Raw genomic sequence first — 25,222 nt, 5'->3', positions numbered from 1 at the left:
TGGACCATTTCATCTATGCTAGGGAAACAGACCTGATGGCGTAGTTACCTTTTGGTGTTTACCATTCTCCAGTTTCCTTCGTGGGCCACCTCTATGACAGTCTTTCCAGTGCTGTTGGGATGACTAGTCGCATCCCTCTCATGAGCAGTGAATCGGCCGAGACAGTGAGTTCACTTTGAATAGTTGCCAACCATTTCAGATTACACTTTTGCACCCCGAGCACCCACTCAATGCATCGTTCAATCCACACTGTTGATCATCTTTGGTTAGTGCGATTGCAGCCTGGATGGTTAGGTCGCTCCTGGATACCGTCGACACGTCCTTCCACTAGATTGCCGGTGGTAGAGCGTGTTCTGGCAGGTAAATGATGTATGCCTCACCTACTGCGCCATCTTCCAGCGTGAGTTGGTCTCCTGGGTTTCTTCAAATGCAAACCATAGGATTGCGTTTTTTTCCTGGTTGATGTATGATGGCATAGTCCTATTCCTGTAGCCTCATGCCCCACGATGCTATGTGAGGAGGCATGCATGTGCGGGGGCTTCCAAACAAGGAAGCTAGTGCCTGATGGTCCATGGCCAGAGTGAAGCGCTTTCCAATGAGGAAGTGCTGGCAGTGTTCGCACACCCACAATGCTGCGAGGCTCTCTTCTCTTTTTCAGGTTGCGAATAAGACACTTCTGCCTTGGACAGCGCCCTACTGCAATATGGTACTATGCACTCCTCTTGAGCTGAATCTGGAGTGACTTGAGCCACGATGTCGGCAAGCCCTACTGGGCTGGCATCCATGGCAACCTCTGAGTGTTTGGATCAAAGTATGCAAGATAATGTGCATTAGCTACAACCAGAATTTCCTATGCCCACCGGCTTATCTTGCCTAGGTTCAGACCGGCTAGAGTGGGCAGCTTGAGCTTCCCAGCATGGCAGTCATGGCAGTGAGGTTCAGACCGGCTAGAGTGGGCAGCTTGTGCTTCCCAGTCACGGCAGTGAGATTCAGACCGGCTAGAGCGGGCAGCTTGAGCTTCCCAGCATGGCAGTCATGGCAGTGAGGTTCAGACCGGCTAGAGCGGGCAGCTTGTGCTTCCCAGTCATGGCAGTCATGGCAGTGAGATTCAGACCGGCTAGAGCGGGCAGCTTGAGCTTCCCAGTCATGGCAGTGAGGTTCAGACCGGCTAGAGCGGGCAGCTTGTGCTTCCCAGTCATGGTAGTCATGGCAGTGAGGTTCAGACCGGCTAGAGCGGGCAGCTTGCACTTCCTAGTCATGGCAGTCATCGCAGTGAGGTTTAGACCAGCTAGAGCGAGCAGCTTGAGCTTCCCAGTCATGGCAGTCATGGCAGTGAGGTTCAGGCCGGCTAGAGCGGGCAGCTTGAACTTCCCAGTCATGGAAGTCATGGCAGTGAGGTTCAGACCAGCTAGAGCGGGCAGCTTGGGCTTCCTAGTCATGGCAGTCATGGCAGTGAGGTTCAGGCCGGCTAGAGCGGGCAGCTTGAACTTCCCAGTCATGGAAGTCATGGCAGTGAGGTTCAGACCAGCTAGAGCGGGCAGCTTGGGCTTCCTAGTCATGGCAGTCATGGCAGTGAGGTTCAGGCCGGCTAGAGCGGGCATCTTGGGCTTCCCAGTCATGGCAGTGAGGTTCAGGCCGGCTAGAGCGGGCAGCTTGAGCTTCTCAGTCATCACAGTCATGGCAGTCATGGCAGTGAGGCTCAGGCCGGCTAGAGTGGGCAGCTTGTGCTTCCCAGTCATGGCAGTGAGATTCAGACCGGCTAGAGCGGGCAGCTTGAGCTTCCCAGCATGGCAGTCATGGCAGTGAGGTTCAGACCGGCTAGAGCGGGCAGCTTGTGCTTCCCAGTCATGGCAGTCATGGCAGTGAGATTCAGACCGGCTAGAGTGGGCAGCTTGAGCTTCCCAGTCATGGCAGTGAGGTTCAGACCGGCTAGAGCGGGCAGCTTGTGCTTCCCAGTCATGGTAGTCATGGCAGTGAGGTTCAGACCGGCTAGAGCGGGCAGCTTGCGCTTCCTAGTCATGGCAGTCATGGCAGTGAGGTTTAGACCAGCTAGAGCGGGCAGCTTGAGCTTCCCAGTCATGGCAGTCATGGCAGTGAGGTTCAGGCCGGCTAGAGCGGGCAGCTTGAACTTCCCAGTCATGGAAGTCATGGCAGTGAGGTTCAGACCAGCTAGAGCGGGCAGCTTGGGCTTCCCAGTCATGGCAGTCATGGCAGTCATGGCAGTGAGGTTCAGGCCGGCTAGAGCGGGCAGCTTGAGCTTCTCAGTCATCACAGTCATGGCAGTCATGGCAGTGAGGCTCAGGCCGGCTAGAGCGGGCAGCTTGAGCTTCCCGGTCATGGCAGTAAATCTCTGGAAAGCTTTACCACCCACTTTGAGAGCTGATCAATCATACTGGACCTTCGACAAGCTGCTGAAAACCTGGCTCCTCACTTAGAACACTTAGTTCCTCGACTCCTCACTCAGAGACTATTCCTACACTTTGATCCGTGACTTAACACGACTGAAACTTGCTCTGTAACATCTCCTTGATGCCCACGACCTTAGTGCACTTTATACATGTAAAAATCAATAAAACAAAGGCTAGTTGGATGGCTTCAAGTCCTTGTTTACATGGATGTGCCCATTGAAACGAGACTTCCACCATTAACAGTTGTTGGAAAGGTTCTGTGATTGCAGCGTAATCTTCAATGTATCAGGCACAGAAGCTCGCCATGCCCAGAAAAGAGCGCGGGTTGGGTAGACTTCGGTGGCAATAGTTCCCATGTAAATCATAAAGCTATCAGATGCCAGGCATAGGGAGCATATGAGTAACCCCTGTTTAGGTATTGCCTGGCTCCAGGAGGGTCACAAGGAATTCTCCCATTAATTAAAACACACTATGGCGGCTTTGCTGTTCTTTTCGCATGCACTAGGAAATTAAAATTTTAAATGACATACATACCCATAATATAGTACTTAATTTAGTGATTTACAGCAAGGGGAAAAGAGCACTGGACGGGCAGCAGCGGGTACCTTTATAAAGGGCAGACTGCAGGGTCTCTATGGTTGTTTGCAGCCAGGAGGCAGACGCGGAGGCGTTACATCATCTGCGCGCACTGTGGCCACTCCCATAATGGGAATTTTAGTCCCAGATTTGAAGATGGAACTTCATTGAAATTGTACTGTTGCGATGCAGTCCAAAATAAGAGATTTCAAGTGCACAATATGATGCCTCCGTGCCATTCAATCCACAATGTGTTGTAGTCTTCACAACATCTGGTTGTGTTTTTGGGAACAGATACCATTGAATAATTTGGCACTGTTTTTGATGTATGAATCTTGCAGTCGTGCAATGACACTAACACTGCTTCTAACATGTTCCTCCCCTCTCTCCCCTCGTCTCCTCCACTTTTCATCACCATGATGACTTCTCCAGGGTGGAATTCTGGTGAGTACCGCCCCGTCTCCTTGCCTATGAATCCTAAAGATGTGTAAAATGCTTGTTCACCCAGAGGCCTGCTTGCACTGCATTAAGCGTGAGCTAGTGGCTGAATGAATTGTACCAGGAAACAAGGCCGGGGTTTGTGGGCACCTCTCATTGGTGGACACACAGCCTATCGCTATTTCAGGATGCCAATGGATACAGCCTGAATTGGAAAGCCTCACCCTACAGATCCTTCCACTATAAGCTCAGGCATCTCCAGCTGAATGAGGAGCCTGGAGACGCCCTTGCGGGTATGGAAGGTCGGGTATGATGGACAGGGCATTGCGCTTAACAGGATGTTGAACCCAAGACTGCACTGACAATAGGTTGAGATGAAGGAGGGAGGGGAGAGAAGTGTCAATGTGACGGCCCTGGTTAGAAGCAGAATTAATTTAGTTTACTTGCTTTTTATTGAAACCTTTATTCAGTGCTGGCACTGCTCAAAGGGTCTCGCAGCGCTTTACAAAGTTGAAAAGTGAGGAGGTGACCATGAACGATTGGAAGATCAGGCTAAATTAAGGATAGTGAGGAGGTCAGCTGGATCAGGTGTGTGAAGAGAGGTTTTGTGGCTTTTGTGGACGGTGAGGACGCTGTGGAGCAGATATGGCATGGGAGGGCTCAGAGGACCATTTGGTGACCAATGGTTTTGGGTGCAGATTATCTGTGTAAGAAATCTTAGGTGGCTTTTCTGGTTTTTCTGTGGGTTATGAGATCCAGTTTTCTGTGAAGGTGGGATGGGTTTTTATCTTCATTCTTGCATGATATCACTGTGCCTTAGGTGTCTGCTGCCCCTCGTGGCACACAGTGCTTATCCGGTACTCTGTTAAGTTGATAATAGGCATGCTATAGACTTCCCAGAGTTAGGTCAGAGATAGAGAATGTGTTGTTGCCTCCTCGCACCCTCTATGGTGCTCTCAATCTCTCCCATCTCCTCAAACCTCTACTCTATCTCCTATCCCATCCCTCTCACCAAGTCTGGTAGGAAGAAGTTCAAGAGGGATACCCTGGTCTCCAACCCTGGCCTCCCTATTTCGGATACCCACATCAACACTTCCTCCAGACAGACCCTAACCGGCATCCTCTTTGTCGTTCCCTCTCCAGACCTATGACCCCTCATATGGTCTCGACTCGCTCTCCTATCTCTTCCTCGCCCATTAATGTTGGCACTCGGTGGGAGGTCCTCTTGGCCACCTTCCACTCCTCCAAGCCATCATTAATCTCTATCTGAATGGCACCATCTTGGTCCAGGGCCCTCGACCCAATCTCCTTCTTTTCTATAGGCATCTCCTGCATCATTTCACTTCCTTCCTTCTACCGCTACTTCTACTAGAACCTCTCTGACTCCTCTTCCACCTCCTTCTTCCTCCGCCTCTGTGGCACCATCCTCTCTGGCTCCTAAGCCACCTCCAGCCACCACCTCTGCCCTATCCAGGCACCTCCACCACCCCCAATGGGTGTACCTCAAGCCTGTACCCTACCCAGGAAGTCTTTCAAATGTGGCAACCTGCTCCATGTCGCTACTCTAAATTCTTGCTCTGCTGTTAAACACTCCTCTGACATCTGCTATCTCCTCGAAGAACTTGACCTGGAAGTCCTTGCTCTCACCGAGACATGGTTCATGGTCAGCTCTGTCATGAGTTTTGACACTCTCCTCCCTGATGGCTAAAGATCCTCTCTGAGCCCAGAACCAACACAACCAGAGCTGGAGTAGCCTTTGCTTCTACTTTCCCTGCTTCTCCTACTTCTGCGGCTGACTCACACTCTGACACACCCCTCTCTAACCTGCTTCTTTCTATCTCCAACACTCTGGACATCCTTACCCCTGTCATGAGAATCATCACCTCCAAGTGCAACTCTTGCTATGACTCCGTCCTCACCACTCTGAAACTCAAGTGCAGGGTGGCTGAGAGGAAGTAGAGGGGTCGGGCCCATCCTCTGACAAACTGGCCTGCCGCCTGCTCCAAAGGCAATACAGAACTCTCTCTCCTGTCCAAGACGTGAGCCCACATTCAATCACTCTTTCGCCACCGGATATTTCCCCTCTCCCCTCAAGCACTCCCTTGTACACCCCCTCCTTAAAAAGCCTTCTGCCGATCCGACCTTTCTGGCAAACTATCGCCCGATCTCTATCAGTCCTTTCATGGACAAACCCATAGAAAAGCTGGCCATCGCTCAGCTTACTCTCCACACTGAATCTGTTGATTGTCTCGATGACCATCAGTCTGGTTTTAGAGCAGCCAGAGGCACAGAAACTGCTCTCCTGTACACACATGAAGATCTGCTCTTTAATCTTGACTCTAGTCTTCCTTCTGCTCTCATTCTACCTGACCTTTCCTCTAATTTTGACACAGTCAATCATGCCATCCTGATCAATCGCCTCTGTGAAAACCTGAGCATCACGGAACAGGCCCTGGAGTGTTATTTTAAATTTATTCTATTTATTGTGCATTTGTAAGGATCTAATATATCAAGTAAATTGTGTTTCAAAGCGCCCACAGGGCAACAGGGAGTGCACATTGCAATGAAACAGATTAACAATAAAAGATAGAGGCGGACCTACAAGGCCTTGTGAGCATTCGGAACGTGTAAGTGCAGAGAGTGGGAGGAAAGAGGTAGTGATTTAGCGCTTGGTGTATCAGGAGGGAGGTGCTAGGGAGTGAGCATCTGTAAATGCACAGGTGGAGTGGTCAGCTGTCAATAAATAAATAAGTAAAGGCCTATGGTGGCATAGGCCAGTGGGTGCCATGGCAAAGTGCTGTGAGGGGCAGAGGCTGTAGGCGATTGGGTGTGGGAGGACAGGACCTGGGAGGCCTGGTCACCAATCTCAGAAAATGTGGGATTTAGCTGAGGAGGGGGGAAGCAGGAGGTGAAAAGGAGAGTCTTGAGGAGCTTCTGGAATTTGAGGGGATTCGGCTCAAGACGAAGAGGAAGAGAGAGGCAGTTGCATGGTAAGGAGCCTGCTGAGGAAAGAGATCGGCCACCAGCTCACTGTTTAGCAAAGCACTTAACACGCAAAGAGTTGGTGCCGGAGGAACCCAAAGATATGGAGGGAGAGTATTTAGTGAGAACAAGTTAAAGATAGCGTGGTCTCTGGCCCCAGACAGCCTTGTAGATAATGCAGAGGGATTTGAATTTGATCCTTGCAGCAACCGGGAGCCAGTGGAGAGTTTTTAGGGCTGAAGAGACGCGGTCCCTAGGCTTGAGGCCAAGCATAAGTCTTGCAGCCCTATTTTGGATTAGCTGGTGGGGTCATAGCAAAGAAGAGGGTCGATAAAGGAAGAGTCATTTGCAGTAATCAAGCCTAGAAAGAACCAGAGCTCAAGAGACATTGAGCCTCATCACGACTTTGGCGGTATTACTGCCGGATTTAAGGGTCCGCCAAAGCAGGACTTCGGCGGATTTCTCCCCACTCTGAGCTGGAGGGAAATCCGCCGAAAATTCACGCTATTACCGCTGGCGGGAAATCCGCCGGCGGTATTAGCGCGAAATTTCCCCATTGAGCCAAATGGGGAATGGGGCATTCCCGAATGGGCTCAATGGGGAATGGGGATTGACATTACGCTATTAGCGCCGGGGAGTTCGGCGGTAGGGCTAATACCGCCGGCGGTAATACCGCCGGCGTTACCGCCCAAGTCGTGATGAGGCCCATTGAGTTTCTGCAGGGAAGTGAGAAAAGGGAGAATTCCTTTGAGAAAGTGGAGTTGAACAGGGGACTTCTTGGCAAGGTCATGAATGTGAGGGATGTAGGAAAGAGAAGAGTTGAAGATGACACCAAGGTTTCTGGCTTCAGATGAAGGAGAGGGGGGAGAGCCCATAGAAGATGGCCAGAGTGAGGGACAGAAAGAGGGAGCAAGAGTCCCAATTGGAAGGATCTCAGTCTTGCTTGTGTTGAGGCAGAGATTTTTGGAAGTGCACCAGGACTGGATGGAGGACTGGTAGTCAGGAATGAAGGAGGAAGTAAGAGGAGAATCAGAGGGAAGTCTGAATAAGAGTGGTGTGTCACCTGCCTAACACTGGAAGTTTGGGGAGAAGGTGGAAATGAGGTGTGCAAGTGGAGCAAGGTAGTTGTTAATGAACCAGGGAGAAAGGTTGGAACCCTGAGGGATGCCGCAGGTGGAGATAGAGGTGGGGGAGGAGAAAGAGCCCTGAGTAACCTGGGACATATGGTCACTCATGAAGGAGGACAGCCAGTCCAGTGCCCGCTTCGAGATACCAATGTGGATGGAGTGGTTGACCGTATCAAATGTAGAGGAGAATGAGAGCAGCTGGAGACCCTGGATCGACCCTCTCAGGTCCAACGTGGGTCCTTTATTTCTACCACCTCTCTCACCACATGTGGTGTTCCCCGGAGCTCTACCCTCTCACCCTGGCTCTTCAATGTCTATTTTGCCCCTTTGACCCACCTGATCTCTACCTTCTCCTCTGACTTTCAGTGTTATGCAAATGGCACTCTACTTTTCTTTTAGGCTCCCCTCAGCCTCCACTCCTCTCTCACTCACTCTGTCTATCCGCGATTCAGGATTGGTGCACCTCCAACGATCTCTGCCTTAATACCAGTAAGATAGAGTTCCTTCTCATTGGGACCCCTGCTTCCGCGTTCCCTCTGTCCCTCTGGCTGCCCTCCTTGGGCCCTCTTCCTTTGCCTTCTTGGTGTCATCTTCGAACCCACTCTCTCCTTCTCTCCTCACACCACAGACCTTGGAAAGAATGCCCACTACCAGCTGCACCTCCTCAGAGGTATTCTTCCTTTTCTCACTTTCCCCCAGAAGCTCAATGTCACCAGAGCACTGGTTCTCTCTAGGCATTCTACTTAATAAAATCAAGAAACTCAGCAGCAACACCTTAACAGATAACATTCTGTCACACTGGTTATTTACACTGTTCCGTGGCTCATCAATCTGTCTCCAGCTTGTAGAGTCCATGGTTCTCTGTCCTTGGATCCAAGACTTGATTATTCCCATGGTTTCATTAATTGATAGCAGCCACCTCTTGTAGTGCTATCACATTTTCCTGTGAAGTCCTTCTCTGTAAACTAGGTACATGCTGTATCAGGCATCCCGCCCTTCATCAGGACTTATGTTATGTCTGGATCTGGACGGCAATGTGAAATGACATGCGTTGTACACAGTTTTCAAATCCTTGAGATGTTATGTTAGTACACTTATACCGTGCACCAAAATGGCCTAGATGGTAAACACAACACAACACAGATAAAAACATACACATACAAATAAGCCACGTAGCAACTAAGCAGAGAGAAGGCTCAAGAGTGCCTTACCTAAACAGAAAGGTTTTTAGTTTTTCTTTAAACAGGTCCTGCGATTTCAGCAAGTCTACGTAATTCCCACTGTAGTCGTGTATGTATGTATGTATGTATTGCTGAACTCTAGGCTGCAAATGATGTACAGGGTGTAATAACAACAAGGTTTGCTTTGTAATACACACCATACATTTTCTTTTACTTGATTAATGCTTCATGCTTTATATTTTCCTAATTCCTAAAAAGCCTTGGCCACATATTCTAAGACTGGTGTTATTTACTGATCCAATCTCCAGTCCTAGAATATTTGGGGAACATTGGTGCCTACGGGAGCATGAGTGATGCGTTGCTTACACAGGGAGCATGAGTGATGCATTACTTACACAGGGAGCTTGAGAGATGCATTACTTACACAGGGAGCATGAGCGATGCATTATTTACAGAGGGGGCATGAGCGAGACATTATTTACAGAGGGGGCATGAGCGATGCATTACTTACACAGATATACTAAGCGATGCATTACTTACACAGGGAGCATGAGCGATGCATTAGTTACACAGGGAGCATGAGTGATGCATTACTTACACAGGGAGCTTGAGCGATGCATTACTTACACAGGGAGCATGAGCGATGCATTATTTACAGAGGAGGGGGCATGAGCGATGCATTATTTACAGAGGGGGCATGAGCGATGCATTACTTACATAGATATACTGAGCGATGCATTACTTACACAGGGAGCATGAGCGATGCATTATTTACAGAGGGGGCATGAGCGATGCATTACTTACACAGGGAGCATGAGCGATGCATTAGTTACACAGGGAGCATGAGTGATGCATTACTTACACAGGGAGCTTGAGCGATGCATTACTTACACAGGGAGCATGAGCGATGCATTATTTACAGAGGAGGGGGCATGAGCGATGCATTATTTACAGAGGGGGCATGAGCGATGCATTACTTACATAGATATACTGAGCGATGCATTACTTACACAGGGAGCATGAGCGATGCATTATTTACAGAGGGGGCATGAGCGATGCATTACTTACACAGGGAGCATGAGCGATGCATTTTTTACAGAGGGGGCATGAGCGATGCATTACTTACACAGATATACTGAGCAATGCATTACTTACACAGGGAGCATGAGCGATGCATTATTTACAGAGGGGCATGATCAATGCATTACTTACACAGATATACTGAGCGATGCATTACTTACACAGGGAGCATGAGCGATGCATTACTTACACAGGGAGCATGAACGATGCACTACTTACACAGGCAGACTGGTCAATGCATTACTTACACAGGGAGCATGAGCAATGCATTACTTACACAGGGCGCATGAGCAATGCATTACTTACACAGGCAGACTGATCGATGCATTACTTACACAGGGAGCATGAGCAATGCATTACTTACACAGGGAGCATGAGCAATGCATTACTTACACAGGCAGACTGATCGATGCATTCCTTACACAGGGAGCATGAGCAATGCATTACTTACACAGGGAGCATGAGCGATGCATTACTTACACAGGCAGACTGATTGATGCATTACTTACACAGGGAGCATGAGCGATGCATTACTTACACAGGGAGCATGAGCGATGCATTACTTACACAGGCAGACTGATCGATGCATTACTTACACAGGGAGCATGAGCGATGCATTACTTACACAGGCAGACTGATGGATGCATTACTTACACAGGGAGCATGAGCGATGCATTATTTACAGAGGGGGCATGATCAATGCATTACTTACACAGAGATACTGAGTGATGCATTACTTACACAGGGAGCATGCGCGATGCATTACTTACACAGGCAGACTGATCAATGCATTACTTACACAGGGAGCATGAGCGATGCATTATTTACAGAGGGGGCATGAGCGATGCATTACTTACACAGATATACTGAACGATGCATTACTTACACAGGGAGCATGAGCGATGCATTACTTACAGTTTTCCACTTTTTCTTTCTCATCTGTCAACCATGATCACAACGTGTCATCTTTTCCTTTGTAACATGCTTCCTTCTGTGTCATTTTAGGGTGCAGCAGGCGGCGCGGTAAGTGTTTGAATGCTCAACCAATCATTCTTATTATTCTATGTGATGTTTAAAGGGGTTCTTTGCACTGCTGAACGAACAGACACCCTCATTACGATACTGGCGCTAAACCATGGCGCTATTAGCACCATGGTTGGTGCCGGTATCGTAACGAGTCCGCCAATGTTCAATGCGGAATTATCACCCCATTCCAAGATTGGCGGGGCGGTAATTCCCCATTGAACATTGGCCCTTCCCCATTCCCATTTTGCCCCGTAGGGCATAATGGGAATGGGGAAGGTGGTAAGTATGGTATCGCAAATTGCGGTACCGTACTTATCTCAAGAGTCCCTTTGCGGGTCCCTACTTTAACGGCCGGTCTAGACCAGCCGTTCAGGTCGTGTCCCGCAAAGTGACTTTGTAGTAAGGCGCTAAGTGATTAACGGCGCCGCAGCCTTTTACGGCGCCGTTCTAATGAGCCAGGGTCCTAATGAGGGCCTATGAATTGTGTCAGACGTAATTCACACATAATTGTCTGTGCACAGGGCTGTGTCCCATTTGGGGTCCAATTGAGCCCTGACATAGAAACCAGGATGTGATGGGGGACATGTCATTAAGATGATGCTAGACATTACTTTCCCACGACACATATGTACAGTTTTAGCAACATGGAAGCACACGTCTCTCCCTAGATAACACACCAGGCCCCTATCTCTCATTCTAAGTAGACAGCGCCCCATTGGCCAAACCCTGGGAGTGCACTAAGTCTGGAAGACTCAGTCTCTATAAAGAAGCCACCGACCATTGTGCCTCATAACCTATTGCTATTGCGCTTTGAAGCACTTCACTTGTGTATAAGTGCTTTACAAATACAAAATTACAATTACGCCCATCCCTACAACATGCACACTACACACAGGATACACAACAGAATCTCAGGCTCAGCACTCAATGGCCACACCTCCAACTTTCAAATCTGCAACACACAAAGCATCATAAGAAAGTGTGAAAAGGAGTTCCAGCCCTCACTTGAACTCACACTTTGTTGCTACTACAATAGGTAATGGTTGTCCTCCTTCTTTTCTAACCTCCCATATACGAAGAACAAAATATGTATTGGAGCATTTTAACGAGAGCACACCCTTAACCTAGGGATTCCCACTCCAATCAAGGAACCCTACAACAATATGCTTACATTTTTATTTAGTGTTGGCCCTAGTGATGACTCATATCGAGCCATATGAATTTCCCCCCAACACCGCTGTGCCCACAGTGAGCTGGGGAATAGAAAGAATACATATTTATTTAAATTCAAAGCTCAAAGAATAGCTTTATTTAATCACACACGCCATATTCTTTGTGGCACAAAACAAAACTTCAATTACAAAACGTGCTTTTTGGGACGTTACTTTTAAAAGCACTTCTACTGCATTTACTTTTGTCTCACAAACATGGAGCACAGGCTAATAAACTGGTTTATCCCTCTTCTCCCATGAACCCTGGTGTATGTTGAATTTCAATAATAATATGATGGCACAAAACCAGAACATAATCTTCAATGTTTCTTGCTGAAAGTTTTAGTGTTAAAACATAGGCACAATGTTCCTTGTGTTAAAACTATTTCACCGTCAACGCTTGATACATGGAGTTCCCTGCAGTGTACATTGCTCAATGGAGGATTACACTTAGTTGTATTTCACTTGGCCAAACACTTCTCCTCCCTGCACCCAAAAGCCCAAGTATCAATTACATGCAGCACCCTTTTGTTTAAAGGCCAGGTCTAGAGACTGGGGACAGTTTAGACATTTCATTTATCAGACCCCACCCCTAACTTAAAGTCCTGTGTTGGGGAAGTTGGACAGTAAAATAGGGATGATTATTATTTATGTTTCTTATACTTTTGGAAATCTCTGAGCTTGGCACTCACGGAGACTGAGCGGGGTTTCACATTTCGAAAAAATCAGGATTCTGGCCAGCACTTCAGTCAATGGGATCCCACAGTAATCTTCCCTCTATGACTCCAGGGAAGTATCAAAGCCTTGGCTTCTGGTCTCCCAGCAATATAAATATCCAAACCTCTTCCAATATTTCCACCCATGTGAACTTTCAGCAGATCTCCTTTGGTGATTGATTTTTGGCAGTTGTCCCTTCTTCCATAGTCTAAGACCTTTTTGCTACCTAAGCGCCTCCCATGGAAAATGAATATAAGGCAGTGCTAACTTATGATCTTGCAGCCAGGATTTGACATCTACATTTCTCTCCAGCTCCCAAGTCCAACCCCTCTCTAAGGATTGGTTCAGAAGTCTAGTACAAAAATATTTCAACTCCCCTTTGAGATTCACATTTATTTCCAAGTCCAATTTTATTCAAAAAGTCCCTACATGGCAACATTTTGTAATTTACCAATAATAGCCATGGAGTATAGATTTAATATTCCTCTCCTCATGATGGATCAGTAAAGCTTACTTTCATTTCTGCACCTCATTGCACAGGTGTACTATGATTATGTGCCCTTTTCACAATAAGTATAATAGTTATGAACATGCAATTTAATCACCAGATACCTATTTTTATGACTCATCAGCCCACCAATTCTTAAATTCAGGACACTTTTGGGGCAGCCAGAAACACATTTTAGCTTGCTATTGCAATTCCATAAGTCGGATGTGGATACATTTTATTTCAACAAAATCGCCTTAAAATTATCTTTAAAATGGCATATGCATGGCTGCAGTGTGACTTATTGTTGCAGAAAAAGCCACTGGTCATAATAGTCCATTTAAACTAATGGAAAATCTTCAGCATTTATGAACATCTTAACTCCAATTTCCCCATATAGGTTTAATTCCTCTTGAACTGCTGCAGCCTCTTGGGCTAAATGTAAGTTTAAGGCCAGGGTAAATGCCATTAGCCTCTTTGTTGTTTGAAGTTGGGGGGCTGAGGAGATCCTTATCATTCAGCAGACAGTTCACCTCTGCCCTGTGATCCTGTAAGGCCAAGCTGACATCCGCCCTTTTGTTCTGTAATCCAAAGTTGAGCACAATTTTGATCTTTATATTTCTAAGAATTTTCATCCAGGGATGGGTCTGTGTTGATCTGGCCCTGTTGTAAATGCTTTGAGTGTAACATCAGCGTTTGCTTCCAGAGATGGAGCCTTGGGAATCTGCCCAATAACATGAAACATGCCTTGAGCCTAAATGAGATTTACATGTGACCTATGGAAACAAAATATCCCTTTGGAATTGTTGCCAATATTTTGCATGTGAAGCATATTATGCATTTTAATGCATTGCATCTTGCCAACACACAGCACGTCTTTTCCCTGATATATTTATCTTAGCAGGGGAACATTTCTTTCATGTCTTGATTTAAAACTTAAAATGTGCATGAAAGGCCATTTTAGTCTCAGTATTTCAAAACACTGATTATCGTGTAGAAGGGGTTTTTGATTTTCTCTTGCAAATGCAAATTAAAGAGGCTGATTTTTTGGATCGGACTTTCCCTTTGTAATGAAAGATAGGCCTTTGGATTTTGAGTACTTGGCCATTCACATAGCATTTCCATTTTATCACAAATCTTCCTTGTGTTACTTCCAGATACACACACAGTCTGCATTACCTGTCCCTTTTTAGTGTGGAAATTTTTGAAGGCAGGCAGATCATTTGCCCTTCACTTATATGTGATTGGGATGTGATTAAACCCCAAAACTCGGCCCACCCCCAGTTCTTTCATGATTCTTTCATGGGAAAGAGCAAGGGAGTATGTGGGTTTTTCTTCTGATTTTCCTTTTTTATTTTATTTTTATTTTCTTTGTCGGAGCCCATCCGGCTCAGTTTCTTTCCTTAGGGAGTGCACACTCTGGCCTGCACTTCTGTCTGTTTGGATGTGGGGTATGGGATGGAACCCCCTCCTTTCTCATTCTCAGTGTCCCTGGGGTCCTTCCCAGACTTCCCTTCTGCTCCCAGGCTGGACGTGAAGGAGGTTAATTATCTAGAAATAGAAAGAAAAGAAAGGTTCAGTACTTTTTACACAACATATTTCCCCAGAAGATAGGATGGAGCATTTGAGAAAAAAACCTTATATTTCAGAACATAAACATGCCACATTTCTTTCCCTTCATTAAACTGCTCACCTGATATAAGTCTCCATCCAGGGTTTTTTCATCCTTTCCTTTCACTCCTCAGATGGTTCCTCTGCTCGACTTTCATTTGGCTCCTCAATCTGTTGTAAAGCTTGTCTGGGATGACAGTTTCTCACCTGATTGATGTGGACCCATTTTTCTTACGTCTATTCTTCTTTTGGGATGCAGAATTTGTAGGCAACAGGTGATATTTTATTCTTGGTTTTATTCCTTTGAAAATTGTAAAGCTAAACCTTGTAACCTCCCTCATACTCCTTCCTTGTGGTCTTTAGATCATAATATATGTTCATCCCTTCAGCCAAGTGTTCTAAATTGCACTGAGCATAAGCAAAAACGTGCTGGATGTACTTCCTTACATTTTCAATGTACTCATGAATAGAGGATGCATTCATCAGTTTCTGATCCTGAGTTCTGTATAGCAGATACTGAGGTAACCACATTTTTCGTATGGCCATGAGCTCAAATGGAGACATTTTAGTTGCAGAAGATGGTATTGACCTAAAAGCCATCAGACCAAGCAGCAATCCCAATGGTCCAGAGTCTGCCACAAACTTCTTTAAGATGCTCACAGTTGTCTTGTTTTATCTCTCTACCGCCTCACTCGAGGCTGGGTGGTTGGCAATGTGGAGTTTTCTTTTTACCCCTAGAATCTCCCACATCTTCGCCATGATCTCACTGGTAAAATGACTTCCTCGATCTGACTCAATCCTTTGTGGGAGGCTGAAAAAAGAGAATATGTGGTTGATCATTACTTCGGAAACAGTCAACATGTACTTGTTTACTCTAGAGGAGCAAATCACTATGAAATCGACTTGCAAATCTGACCAAGGGAGTGACATTACCCTTTTGTGTAGGTATGATATATGATATGATATTTTATTTTATTTATATCGCGCTGGTACAAAAGTGTTTCAGAGCGTGATAAGTGAACTGGGTGAAACGGGTTGGAATTTAGCACACACCAGACACCCCTTTAGGTAAATGTCGAGGTCCTGGCCCATGTGTGGCCGATAGACAACCTTGTGCAAGAGTTCTAATGTCATAATGTCTAATGTCATATGAAATCCCTGATGACCGGCAGTGGCCACGTCATGAGCATAGTTCAACATCAGGCTTCGGAATGAGGTAGGTACCACCCACTGGTCAGATCCAGATAGGGCCCTCCATACCAACAAATGATCTTGGATTCATAACATCTTTCCTGATATAATCGAATTCTGTCAGAGGAAAATTCACGAGGTCTTCAATGTGTTTATAAAATCTACCAATCATTGGGTCTTCTTTCTGTGATCAAATCTGTATCTGGGGTATCTTTACTCCACTGGGTAGTCGAGAGTTCACTATTTTCACAAGTTTGTGACCTGGTGACAGCGGAAACTTGGGTTTCAGCTACAATTTGGGTTTACCCATTAGGGTTTCAGTTTCTATGAAATCCCCCGGCAGAGCTCCAATTTTTGCTAATTTTGCCAGCTGGTCAGCCAGGTCATTCCCAGTCTTGTCTGGCCCCCGGTATTTTGAAATGACCTCTTATCGTCTTCCAATAGATGGTCATCTCGATGGAGGTCACTAGATTATCAATTGACTGGATCAGTTTGGTATGCCATAATGGTGTGTTGCTGGCACAAAGCAAGCCTTGATTCTTCCAGTTCATCAGGTGCATCAAGAACCCGTTCCAGACATAATCAGAGTCAGTGATTATGACCAGTTATTTGAGTTGTTGGTGCACTGCAGTGGTAATGGCTTGATAAACAGCCATAAACACGGCCACATGACTAACTTGGGGTCCTATTTTGTAACCAGCGGAGGGTTACGGGGTATTTATTTGTTTTATTTTATTTATTTTTTTATTTATCGATTTATAGGACTGTGATGCTGGAAATGCATCAGAGGGACAGGGCCTCTGAATCCTTGTCCTTTACTGCTTTTTATCGTGTGTTCTGTCGTGTTTTCTGTCCAGGAGTCCATGTGACAATAGTTCTGGACCGCAAAGATTGTGGAGACGGAGGCCCAGCAAGGGCGTCCAGTCGTTCGAGTCTTTGTGGTCTTCGGGTGGCGGGAAACCCACCGGTAGGTTTCTCCTCGGCGCGTTGGTCGTCCTCGACTTTCTCCGGCAGAATAAAGCGGTCGACTGTGCGGACGAGGGAGTCCTTCGATTCAAATGTTCTTAGGCAAGGAGCGGACGGCTCCGGTCGTCGGCGGCACGGCGTCAAGTGGTTCCCACGGCTGGGCAACACAACTTTGACGGGCTTCCAGCGGTTACACAAACCTGCGAACACTGGTCGACGGCAATGGACTTCGACGGCGGCGATGTCCGGGTGCTTCACTTCGATCTCCTCGGTGGTCCCGTCTCGGGTCGGCAGCCTTTCGAGGGTCTGTCTTCCAGGGCGCTTCGGCGAAGATGGAGCGGTGCTCGATGGTCCCTCGGAGCACGGGAAGAGGGCACCTTACCAGGTCCTCTCTCGGGTCAGTCTTCGACGATTTCGGAAGCCTTCGGATCGGTCGAAGCAAATGCAACAGCAAGTCTTCTTCTTCCAGCTGGACGTCGAGGATCAGCAGTTCCAGTTACTCTTAGTGTGGAGACTCAACTCCAGAACGCTTTTGAACGCTTCTGAACAATTACCAGTGGTGAGAGGTCCCCAGATATACTATTCTGTCTCTCATTGTCACCGGAATCAGTGATCTCTTTGTCAGATGAATCAGACTCTGAAGTTACCCCCTCCCCTAACTCCTCACCTTCTTCTTCTTTCCAGGTACCCTTCTTTTCTCTTCTCCGTGAAGGTTCCTTTTTTTTATGGAGGTAGGGACGACTCTGAAAGGAAGCCACCGTGTCTCCAATAAGGAAGACCAGGGGGCTCCTCTCCCGGAATCGCCCAGGAGGGGAAAAAGCCTACGAGGCACAAAAAAAACCCTGAATTCTACAGTGTTCGTTGGTTGTGGTACCCCTTCAGTTAACAAGCTTTGAAGGTCGGGATGATCCTCCGGGTTGAGAACCTCTCCCACAGGAGAGTCTTCTGGCTCTTCTACCACAGGAGTTGAGACGGGGTTTACCACTGGACCCAGCCCGTCTGGAGCATGGATCCCAATGGGTGCTGTAGGAACAGCAGGAAGAGAAGGAGCTCCCTCCACAGAGGTGGCCTTCTTGCTCTTCCTTCGTCTTGCCTTAGGCCGCGCCTTCGGCTCGGGTACCTGACTCACAGCCAGACCCGGTGTCACCTGTGATCTAGTGACCGCAGCAGCAGTCATGGGAAGACCATCCGCGATCAATCCGAACTCTACTAGATAATTTCCTAACAGAATGTTAGCAGGGACATTATCCTGGACCAGGACAGGAAGCTTTGCTGTGTTGTCTCCAATTACGAGTGTGACTAAGGTTACAGGCGATAATTTGGGAGGCCCACCAGCTAACCTGGTGGTTCTCAGAGGAGCACCTACATAGTCCTCTGGCTTGAGCAGGGTCCTGTCCACCACTGTCATGCTCGCCCCAGTGTCTCTCAAACCAGTAGAAGGCTGGCCGTTCAGGAGGACACTTCTCAAAAATCTATGGTTCTGTGGGATAGTCGCCAGTACTTCCGCGTACTGGTCCCAGGCCCCAAGGGACACTAAGGAAATCTCTACGGGAGCACCAAATGTGATCCCTGTAGAGGAGGGGAGGACAGTGGCCTCCACCTCAGACATGAGGTAAGGGTAGGTCAGCCTGACAGCCTGTACTCCAAGTGCCTTACCTTTACACTTGGAGTCACCCCTTCTGTGATCCAGAGCCCCACAATCCCAACAAGTGCCGGGAGTGCTGGGTACAGTACTGGAACCACCAGGCACCTGCTTTGCAGCAGGTGGACCACTACTCTTATTCCCACCCACAGATGACTTATCCCCACTAGATTGTTGGGTTTTCGGAGAGGAGGGTTTAGGTTTACCCGACTGTGACTGCTTGTGGGACTCCTCAGCTTTCTGAGAGGCCCACTTTTCTTTATCCTTGTCCTTCCCACTGGAGTCCTTAGGCGACACCCGGTGGGAGACCCACTTGTCAGCCAACGTAGCCAGCTTAAAGGGATCCAAAATGTTCTGGTCAGCAACATACTGATGCAGCTCTGGTGAACAGGCTTCAGAAAACTGCTAAAAAAACAACAGGTGGGACAATTCAACAAAAGATTTCACCTTATAACCATCAATCCACCCCATCATGTGCGCAGCACTCACCCAGTCAACCCAAGACACATTCTCTCTGTTCTTAAAATCCCTGAACCTTTTAAGGTATTGGGTAGGTGTCTTGCCAAACTTGGCAATCAAAGCAGATTTCATACACTCATACTGACCCCTTTCTTCCACACTCAGCTTCAGAATACAGTCATACCCAGTCTGAGGCACTCTGCTTAGTAAACACTTAGCCCAATCTCTTTTGTCAACATCATGAATTGCACAAGCCATTTCAAATGCTTCAATCCATTGGAGGATATCAGAACCCTCCACAAACACACAAACCAAATCTTTCATAAATTTAGTTGCTGGGGACCTGACACTCTCATTGGGTGTTTCGCTGAAGTCTCCACTCTAGCTTTCTCTAGCTGGATTCTCTGACATTCAGTGTCCTTGTCTTTGAGTTCAAGATCCCTATTCTTGAGTTCAATTTGTTGAGCCAGCTCCTCCTTCTTAAGTTCAGCATCTATTTCCAACTTGCAGTATTCAAAGGCCAATTTCATCCTTAATAACTCTAGCTCCAAGGAATTGCTGGGGTTTGGAATAGAGGCAGCAGGAATGGTGGCATTCCCAGAAACAGATTCAGAAGAAACCCCAGGGGCAGAGTCCTCATTGGTTGCGTTCCCCCACTCATCAAGAGTTTCACCATCGGTTTGGTAGTCCACCAGGGCAGCTATCAGCTCAGCCCTAGACTTATCCACAAAGTCTAACTCCCTGGCTTCACAAGCACTCTGGAGAGTCTCTAAGCTCATCCGAGTCAATTTACCATTTGCAATAGTCTCCATTGCTTGTAATGCAGTTATTTTGTACACAACCAGACCTTAGTTTAATAAAGTGCAGATATTTTGTAAGTGGCACGGTTATACACTGATTCTTAAAACCATAAGCATTCCACCGCTGCCACCAGTGTAAAGACTGGTAGGGGGTGTCTGTACTTCTGCTCTCTATATGGTAGAGGAGAGGCACAGAAGACCCCAGCCAAGATTCTCTATAAGGTAGCAATGGACGAGCAATCAAGGCCTAGCGTCTCAGCTGGTGATGTGGGCTGGTTCTTAAGGACAGTGTAGGCCCCAAACCCCCACAAAGGAATGTCCACACACTGTATTACTGAAAACACAGTCTTTATATAATTAATATTCAAAGGCATGTACCCGATCACAATAACGCACTTTGTACTCGGAAGTCAATGATGATAAATATATACAATTCTAAAGCGGTACCACCAATGTTATCGAATCTCATTAAAGTGCATCAACTGTACGGTTAAAATGTCACACAGATCAATAACGAGGAAACCAGCAATAGAGATAGGAAGGAACGCAAGATAGTTGAAACAATAGGCAGAATGCTGACCCCTGCCGCTAGGCACAGTTCTGTGTGGAGATCCCCCCACCTGGGCAACCTGTAAATAAAGATATATAGCACAAGCCCAGTCTTATATTGTTCAATAGTCTTTCTTCCTCCTATTAAGGTTTTACCCACCCAATGTACCTGGTGGAGTAGAGTTCTCCGAAGATGCGTCGACCGATCCTTCTTGAGTGACTCCCTTTAAAGCTGGAGCCACGGATCGTCGAGAGGCGTTGAGGAACTCGGCGTTCGGTGTCGGGGAATCGACGGCCCTTCTTGAGTGCCCTCCCTTTAATGCAGGAGTCACGGGTCATTGAACGTCCGATGGAGAACAGGTTGAACTACGGCGGTGAAGTGGCAGCTTCGTTCCTAGCGGTGCTCGTCGATGACAGAGCGTTCGCGTCCTGCAAGGAAGAGGCGTGCGGGGCTCCTCGGTGACGATAGTTCTGGACCGCAAAGAGATGATGAAGAACTGTGGCCCAGCAAGGGCATCGTGTCGTCGACGTATCTGTGGTCCTTAGGTGGCGGGAAACCCACCAGCGGATGCTCCTCGGCGCGTCGACGGTCGGGTCTTCTCCAGCGGGATAAAGAGGGTGACGATGCAGATGAGAGCGTCCGATGATCAAAATGAAGTTCTTAGGCAAACGGGAGCTGTCGTCGACAGTGGCGGACAACAGTCCGGGTGCTTCTCTTTGAGAGTCCGCGGTAGTCCCCGTCTCGGGTCGGCAGCCTGTCGAAGGTCTGTCTACCAGGGAGCCTTGGCAAAGATCAGCTGTGCACGATGGTCGCTCGTAGCTCGAGAAGAGGGTGCCTTACCAGGTCCTCTCTGGGTCAGTCCTTGGAGGCACAGCAGCTTTCAGATTGTGAAGGAGAGCAACAGCAATTTTTCTCATCCAGCAGGGCTTCAAGGTCAAGCTTCAGTTACTCCAGTTACTCGTCGTAGTGGACTTCAGATTCTGAACACGATTTCTAGTGGTGAGAGGTAGCCAATCAGGCACATGAGGTATTCAGGCCATTCACTTCTCATGTGTATTGGGACAAGTACCGAGCGTTCAACACTCCAAGCTGCATTCATACCGGTTTCGGGCAGGGCTGTCTCAGTTATTGTGTCAACCACCAGATACTAGACATCCACAACACAGAATGCATATTCGTCACACACTCTATTCACCCAGGTCCCACCCACAGGAGGTACTCACAACATACATCACTGGGAAGGCTCCAGCTAGTCTGGCCGGGCCTTCACAACAACACCATATGGCACTTCCATCCAACAGCCAGTCAGGGGGAAGGGACAGAGTCAGGGCTTCCCAGGACTTTGGGAAAACAAGGTAATGGGTAATAGAAAGCAAGATGCCGCAGGGGCCATTTTGTTTTCCATCCGGAATCAACTGATCCCAATGGCAGGGCCGGGGTATCCCAAAATGGAGGATACTGCGCGCACCTGTCAAATTCAGCATGGAGCCCATACCGTGCTCTGCGGGCCACCCACAGGTGCCCAAAAACATACACTAGGGGCACAGGGTTGTACCCCCACCCATGGGTGCCATAAGGGTATCCCAAGGGTCCATTCACCAAACCAAAAGAGAGAGAGCTCCACCACCAGGAGTCTCACATGGACTCCTGCGAGGAAAACACGACAGAACACACGATAAAAAGCAGTAAAGGACAAGGATACAGGGCCCTGTCCATCCGAAGCATTTCCAGCATCACAGTGGCACATGCTGGATAGAACACCTGCAGACCCTGGAGCACACGCTGGATAGAACACCTGCAGGCCCTGGGGCACACACTGGATAGAACACCTGCAAACCCTGGGGTACATGCTGGATAGAACACCTGCAGACCCTGGGGCACATGCTGGGTAGAACACCTGCAGACCCTGGGACACACGCTCGATAGAACAGGGGAAGAACCTGGGTCTCTTGCTGGATAGAACACCTGCAAACCCTGGGGCACATGCTGGATAAACACCTGCAGACCCTGGAGCACATCCTGGATAGGACACCTGCAAACCCTGGGGGACATGCTGGATAGAACACCTGCAGACCCTGGAGTACACGCTGGATAGAACACCTGCAAACCCTGGGGCACATGCTGGATAGAACACCTGCAGACTCTGGGGCACACGCTGGATAAAACACCTGCAAACCTTGGGGCACACGCTGGATAGAACACCTGCAGACCCTGGAGCAGATGTTGGATAAAACACCTGCAGACCCTGGTGCACATGCTGGATAGAACACTTGAAAACCCTGGGGCACACGCTGAATAGAACACCTGCAAACCCTGGGGCACACGCTGGATAGAACACCTATAGACCCTGGGGCACACGCTGGATAGGACATCTGCAGACTCTGGGGCACACGCTGGATAGAACACCTGCAGATCCTGGGGCACACGCTGGATAGAACACCTGCAGACCCTGGGGCACATGCTGGATAGAACACCTGCAGACCAAGGGGCACACGCTAGATAGAACACCTGCAGACCCTGGGGCACACACTGGATAGAACATCTGCAGACCCTGGGGCACACATTGGATAGAACCCCTGCAGACCCTGGGGTACACACAGGATAGAACACCTGCACACCCTGGGGCACATGCCAGATAGAACACCTGCAGACCCTGGGGCACACGCTGGATAGAACACCTGCAGACCCTGGGGCAGATGCTGGATAGAACACCTGCAGACCCTGGGGCACATGCCAGATAGAACACCTGCATACCCTGAGACACACGCTAGAAGACCTGCAGACCCTGGGGCACAAGCTGGATAGAACACCTGCAGGCCCTGGGGCACAGGCTGGATAGAACACCTGCAGACCCTGAGGCACATGCTCGATAGAACACCTGCAAACCCTGGGGCTCACGCTGGATAGAACACCTGCAGACCCTGGGGCACACGCTGGATAGAACACCTGCAGACCCTGGGGCACACGCTAGAAGACCTGCAGACCCTGGGGCACACGCTGGATAGAACACCTGCAGAACTTGGGGCACACGCTGGATAGAACACCTGCAGACCCTGGGGCACACGTTGGATAGAACACCTGCAGACCCTGGGGCACACATTGGATAGAACCCCTGCAGACCCTGGGGTACACACAGGATAGAACACCTGCACACCCTGGGGCACACGCCAGATAGAACACCTGCAGACCCTGGGGCACACGCTGGATAGAACACCTGCAGACCCTGGGGCAGATGCTGGATAGAACACCTGCAGACCCTGGGGCACACGCAGATAGAACACCTGCAGACCCTGGGGCACACGCTAGAAGACCTGCAGACCCTGGGGCACACGCTAGATAGAACAACTGCAGAACTTGGGGCACACGCTGGATAGAACACATGCAGACCCTGGGGCACACGCTGGATAGAACACCTGCAGACCCTAGGGCACACGCTGAATAGAACACCTGAAAACCCTGAAGCACAAGCTGGATAGAACACCTGAAAACCCTGGGGCACACGCTGGATAGAAGACCTGCAGACCCTGGGGCACACGCTGGATAGAACACCTGCAGATCCTAGGGCACATGCTGGATAGAACACCTGAAGAACCTGGGGCACATGCTGGATAGAACACCTGCAAACCCTGGGGCACATGCTGGAAAGAACACCTGCAAACTCTGGGTCACATGCTGGATCGAACATCTGCAAACCCTGGGGCACACGCTGGATAGAACACCTGCAGACCCTGGGGCACATGCTGGATAGAACACCTGCAGACCCTAGGGCACACGCCGAGAGAACACCTGCAGACCCTGGGGCACATGCTGGATAGAACGCCTGCACACCCTGGGGCACACACCAGATAGAACACCTGCAGACCCTGGGGCACACGCTGGATAGAACACCTGCAGACCCTGGGGCACATGCTGGATAGAACACCTACAGACCCTGGGTCACACGCAGATAGAACACCTGCAGACCCTGGGGCACACGCAGATAGAACACCTGCAGACCCTGGGGCACACACTGGATCGAACACCTGCAGACCCTGGGGCACACGCTGGATAGAATACCTGCAGACCCTGGGTCACACGCTGGATAGAACACCTGCAAACCCTGGGGCACACGCCAGATAGAACACCTGAAGACCCTGGGACACATGCTGGATAGAACACCTGCAGACCCTGGGGCACACGCTGGATAGAACACCTGCAGACCCTGGGGCACATGCTGGATAGAACACCTGCAGACCCTGGGTCACACGCAGATAGAACACCTGCAGACCCTGGGGCACACGCAGATAGAACACCTGCAGACCCTGGGGCACACACTGGATCGAACACCTGCAGACCCTGGGGCACACGCTGGATAGAATACCTGCAGACCCTGGGTCACACGCTGGATAGAACACCTGCACACCCTGGGGCACACGCCAGATAGAACACCTGCAGACCCTGGGACACACGCTGGATAGAACACCTGCAGACCCTGGGGCACACGCTGGATAGAACACCTGCAGACCCTGGGGTACACGCAGGATAGAACACCTGCACACCCTGGGGCACACGCCAGATAGAACACCTGCAGACCGTTGGGCACACGCCGGATAGAACACCTGCAGACCCTGGGGCAGAGGCTGGATAGAACACCTGCAGACCCTGGGGCACATGCAGATAGAACACCTGCAGACCCTGGGGCAAACGCAGATTGAACACCTGCAGACCCTGGGGCACACGCTGGATAGAACACCCACAGACCCTGGGGCACACGCTGGATAGAATACCTGC

The sequence above is a fragment of the Ambystoma mexicanum genome, chromosome 1p (assembly GCF_040938575.1).
Source record: "Ambystoma mexicanum isolate Mex_15411 chromosome 1p, UKY_AmexF1_1, whole genome shotgun sequence".
Classification (NCBI taxonomy): Eukaryota; Metazoa; Chordata; class Amphibia; order Caudata; family Ambystomatidae; genus Ambystoma; species Ambystoma mexicanum.
Note: the sequence above shows the minus strand (reverse complement) of the source record.